Source organism: Fukomys damarensis, unplaced genomic scaffold (genome assembly GCF_012274545.1).
Source record: "Fukomys damarensis isolate Sample0158 unplaced genomic scaffold, DMR_v1.0_HiC HiC_scaffold_19, whole genome shotgun sequence".
NCBI classification, from domain to species: Eukaryota; Metazoa; Chordata; class Mammalia; order Rodentia; family Bathyergidae; genus Fukomys; species Fukomys damarensis.
This window is the reverse complement of record NW_022900931.1, coordinates 9,344,718-9,350,417: the sequence shown is the minus strand read 5'-3', so window position 1 is coordinate 9,350,417 and position 5,700 is coordinate 9,344,718.

Here is a 5,700-nt window from a genome sequence, read left to right as displayed (position 1 = left end):
CCCGCGGCGGCTGCCATGGCAACGTCTCCGCGTGGGCCGGGCCGCCGGAGCCTCGTTCCAGACAGACCAACGGATCCACTTAGTTCCGCTCTTAGTCTCGCTGTCAACGAGCAAGCGGGCGGGCCGGGCCTGCAACCACGGCAACCGGGCGGTGGGCGGGGTCGTGGAATGAGTTGGAGCGTTGGGACCAATAAGAATCAGTCCAGTCTGCACCCTAGAGCCAATCTGAAAAGGAGAGCATAGTACGAGCAAAACAATTGGACAGAGTTTGCAGCAGCGTGACTGACAGGCCTAGAAACCAATCACAAATTGGACGTCTCAATGCCCCGCCCCGTATCTAGCTACCGGAGCCAATAAAACAGCTAAATTTTAAGACCCTCTTTTTTTTCCTTTCTCCCCCGTAGGATCATGGGAAAGCCGACGAGCAGGTGTTTTAGCCAATTACATTAAGATGATCTACAGCCAATCACGAAGGAAAGCGAAAGAGCCACAGGAAGTACCGCTATGGAGGTAATTTAAATCAATGAATGGAAAAAAAATTAACTTCCCGCAAGATACATAATGTAAATGGGAAAAGGAAAATGTTAAAATTTAGAGTTATCACTACGAACTATGGAATAAATAAAAGCTTTCAAGTACAGTAGATTTTCTTTCGTCAGGGTTTTCCTGGTAACGCCGGCACCGATCACTGTTGTTACAAGAAATGATAATTGATGTAATCAAATCCGAGCAAACACTTAAGTCCGAGAACCAGTGAGCCAGGTAACTCAGGACGCAGAAACAGACCGGGTGTCCTGAAATGCTCACTAGACCCCACCGCAGAAGTCAGACCAGGAAACCAGTGTTCCTGCCGAGCAGGTAGGGGTGAGCTTAGCTTCTTTTCCCTAATGCCCTTCTCTCAATCCCGAACCCCATAAATACTTGTATAAATTAGACAAAAAGTATCATTCCCGTTTTCTACATGAGGAGCTGAAACTAGAAAAATAAGAGGCCTGTTCATAGCTGTCCACCTCTCAGAGGAGCGGTCTTCCTTTCCTTGACAGAAATCTGTACTCTATAGCTCCTCCCAATATACAAACCCCCTCACTCAACATAGGTAAAATGCAATCTTTCTCACTGTTGGAACAGCACTTCCAGATTTTACAGAACTTCGTTGTGAGGCTGATTATTGTCCATGTGGAGAAAATGCTCATATTTATCTCTACCTCCTTCCTCTGTCCCATTATTGTAGACAGCTAATTTAGAAAACATTGTAAAACAGTTGGGCAGCTACGGGACCTCAGCATGGAAGACCAATTTACTAAAGACCAGGATTTGGCTGGGCGTGGTGGCTCACGCCTATAATCGCAGTTGGGAGGCTGAGGCAGGCTGTGAGCTGGAGACCAGCCTGAGCTACCCAGGGAGTTCCAGGTCAGTCTCAACTACATAGTGAGACCCTGTCTCAAAAAACCAAAATAAATAAATAAAAATAAAAAAATTTAAAAAGACCAGGATTCAAGAAAACGAGGAACTGAAGCCAGGTGTGCTGGTGCACACCTGTAATCCCAGCACTCAGGAGGCTGATGCAGGAGGATCGCTATGAGTTCCAGACCAGCCCGAGGTACATAGTGAGTTCCAGGTCAGTCTTAACTACATAGTGAGATCCTGTCTCAAAAAAAAAAAAAGAGGAACTGCTACACCCAAACACTTCCCCTAGGGCTGAACAGCAGTGATTGATGTTCTAAATAGGTATCAATCATCTTGAGTGGGGGCAAATCCTCCCTACCCCATTCCTTCTCAGAAAATTCTTGTTCATTCCTTGTACACTTGCTATGTGATGTGTGCTTCTCTATTTGATCTCCATTTCATCAATGTTACCTAAGCAGGGCCAGGGATTTAGCTCAGTGGTTCCACTGACTGCCTCGCAAGCACAAGGTCCCAAGCTAACCCGAAAAAAAAAAAAAAAAAAAAAAAAAAAAAAGGAATGAAATATTACTTAAGCAGCTTTACTTGGTGCAATATTATTGGTTGACCATAGTTTTGTCCCACCTCTTACCTACCTTGTGATTTCCCTGTGGACCAATATTACCTAAACAACTATACCTGTAATCTTATTAGTTGTCTACAGTTCTGTCCAACCTTGAACCCGCCTTACCTCATGACTTTGCTCAATAAAATACCCTTGAGAAGGGGGGGTGTCAGTGAGCTACCCACTTTCCGGACCCCCTTCTGTCTCTCTTAGAAGCTATTGTTCTCTTAATAAATTTTCTTCCTACTTCTTTAAAAAATAAAATTTCATTGGGATACATTTGCTCTCACAGGTTTATTTTCTTTTCCTTTCTTTTTTTTTTCTTTTTTTTTGGTACCCGGGATCGAACTTGGGTACTTGTGCTTGCAAGACAGACAGTGGAAACATTGAGTTAAATCCCTGGCCCTCCTTTTTTTTTTTTTTTTTTTTTGGTACCGGAGGTTGAACTCAGGCCCTTGAGCTTGCAAATCAAGTGGTAGAACCACTGAGCCAAATCCCCGGCCCTAATTCTTCCTACTTTTAACCCCCATTCTTCCTAGAATTCATTCTTCAATTTTAGAGAACACAAACCCAGTGTGCTGGACATCTAGCAGGATGGAAGTTATAATATTTCCTTTATATTATTTGGAGGTCTATAGATCATATGCCTTATATCACCATAAGCTATTAGGACATCCACCAACTCCACTAGTAGCTAGAAAGAAACTGGGGAGAGAAACAGACATTGACTGTCAGGCCTGTCCTAAATCAACAGGAAAAAAATAAACAGGCTGCTTTTAGCAAATAACAGCAGCTTGCCAGTAAGTGAGGCAAATGGACTAAAAAATATGGTTTATAATCCCCTGGTTCCAAAAAGTCTAGTAGCTGTATACTTACCTGAACAGACCGTCTTTGGGCAGCTAAGTAATGAATATTGTCGCCCCATATTCCTTAGCCCCTCCAATACTTATATAAGCCTAATTCCGTTCTCAGTGAATTGCTGATATCCCTTCCCATGGCATTAGCCCATCCTCTCAGGGATGAAATCTCTTCCCGCTAGCCGCCACTCTGTCCCATCCGGATGTCAGCCCATCTGCATACAGATGTGATCAACTTGGCTGTTCCCACCTAGCTTCTACAATCTCCTGATGTCTAGTCCCCATTAACTGGAATAAACTTTTCTTTTTCTCACAATGGAAAGCCTATTTTTTATTGACAAGTGGATTTTTTTTTTTTTGGTACTACAGTTCGAACTTGAGACCTTGTACTTATGAAGCAGGTGGCGGAACCACTGGGCTAAATCTCCAGCCCTTGACAAGTGGATTCTTTATAACATTGACCATGTGAGATTTTCTTTCTTTTTTCTTTTTTCTTTTTTTCTTTCTTTTTTTTTTTTTTTTTGAGACAGGGTCTCACTATGTAGTTGAGACTGACCTGGAACTATGTAGCCCAGGCTGGTCTTGAACTCACAGTGATCCTCTGGCCTCAGCCTCCTGAGTGCTGGGATTACAGATGTGCACCACCATGCCCAGCTGACCATGTGAAATTTATGAAGTGCATGGTATATTTTACCTCACAGAGACTTAGCAGCTTAATCAAGTAACTTTTAAAAAAATTTTTAAATTTAAAAAAAAATTTTCAGTGCTGGGGCTCAATTCCAGAGCCTAATGCATACTACTAGAAAACCGTCTTATCGCTGAGCTACAACCCCAGCCCCCTGCTATATATTATGCCTACTTTGCAGATCTGGAAACAGAGGCTCTTAGATGTTATGCAATTTGTCGAAGGGTAGGGATCTAAAAAGTCAAAGAACTGGGTAGCGCGTGTTTATAATTCTATCTACTTGTGAGGCTGAGGCAGGAGCACTGCAAATTCAAGACCAGCTTTTGCAACTTTGCAAGACACTATCTTAAAATAAAATGAGAGAAGGACCAAGGTTGTAGCTCAGTGATACAACACTTCCTAGCATGCATTGGGAACCCTGGGTTCTATTGTGGTAAAAAAGCTGGAGAGCTGAGATTTGAACCCAGACCTGTCCTCTCAGCCATACCCCTGTCCTAAATGGAAACCTGCTAGAAACCTAGTTCCAGAGAATTCAAGCATTGTGCGGCATTTCCACCTAACTACTGCTGACTGTACCCTGAAATAACTTTAGTATTAATTCCTCACTTTCCATATAATAACCGCCCAAATCATCTTCGTCACTCCAGTTTATTTTCATGAGATCCAAGATGAATACGCTGCAACTTCTACATCTTGTCTCTAGAAGTGCTGCCCATTAAGATCATGGTGAGTTTCAAACAGTTTATTCTGGGTGTCAGGAACCTTGGGGATTTGAACAAATTATCTTTTTCACTGTTCCTATTCTCTTTTTTGTTTTGTTTTGTTTTTTTGAGACAGGGTCTCACTATGTAGTTGTGACTGACCTGGAACTCACTATGTAGCCCAGGCTGGTCTTGAACTCACAGGGATTCTCCTGCCTCAGCCTCCTGAGTGCTGGGATTACAGGCATGCGCCCCCACACCTGGCTTGTTCCTATCCTGTAGAGGCATGTGGTCTACCAAGGTGTGTGCATCCAAAACTCTGAATTTGAAGCTGGGTATAGTGGTGTGTGCCTGTAATTCCAGCATTCGAGAGGCTGAGGCAGGAGGATCACCAAAAATTGGAGGCATGCCTGGGATACATAGTGAGCTCAAGGCCAGCCTGCACCCAATCTCAAAAAACAAAAATAAAAAAGAAACACACAATTTAAGATGTGGTCAAAAGACAGCCTGTTACTTCGCTGGCATTTTGTTTTGTTGTTGAATATGGGATCTTGCCATGCATTTCAGGCGGGTATTACACTCACTATGTATCTCAGGCTGGCCTCAATCTCACAGGATCCTCCTGCTTCAGCTTCCTAAATGTTAGGATTCTGGGTGTGCATCACCATGCTGGCCTTTTACTGTCTAATGGGCCTTGGTTTAGATTTTGCTTTACGATTTTGTACCAGATGTTCCCTGAGGCTGCTTCTAGTTCTGGTTTGTAAAATGCACCCGCAGGAATGGGGGATTGAGATCCTGCTCAGTACAGAGAAAGCAACAGGACAGTTGACGATAAACCAACCACATGTAGTGGTAAATTGAGCTTGAAATAAACCCAGTTGAAGGGCCCAGGCCAACGGTGAATTAAAACTAATGACTTTCCCCAGTCAGAGAATTTCCAGCTTCAATCCCCAGGCAAAAGAAGATCAAGAGAAACAGGGCAGCATTTTGGCAGCTAAGTACTCTATTCCAGGAACTGTGGTCTACTTGGGGTTCCCCCCCCACCTTTGAAGTCTTGCTTTTTTATTAACATGGGAGTCTTGCAAAAATCAAACACCCTGCAATCAGACACTTTATAGTCTCTAAGGGAGTTCATTTGCTCTGGGTTAAAATAGCATTTCTAAGCAGAGTGTGCTGCCAAGCAAGGGACCTAAGGCTTACTTTTCCTGCTCCAGTTTTGGCGTCCAAATTCGCTGCTTTTGCACTGTAAAGGACCAGATCTCAATTTTTTTTTTTTCCAAATCTCAATTTTTACACCCAGTAAATATATTGTTCTAAAGAAATTTCTCAAACTGGGAGTGGTGGCGCACGCCTATAATCCCAACACTCGGAAGACTGAGGCAGGAGGATCGCCAAGAGTTCGAAGACAGTCTGGAATATATAGCGAGCTCCTGTCTAAAAAAAAAAAAA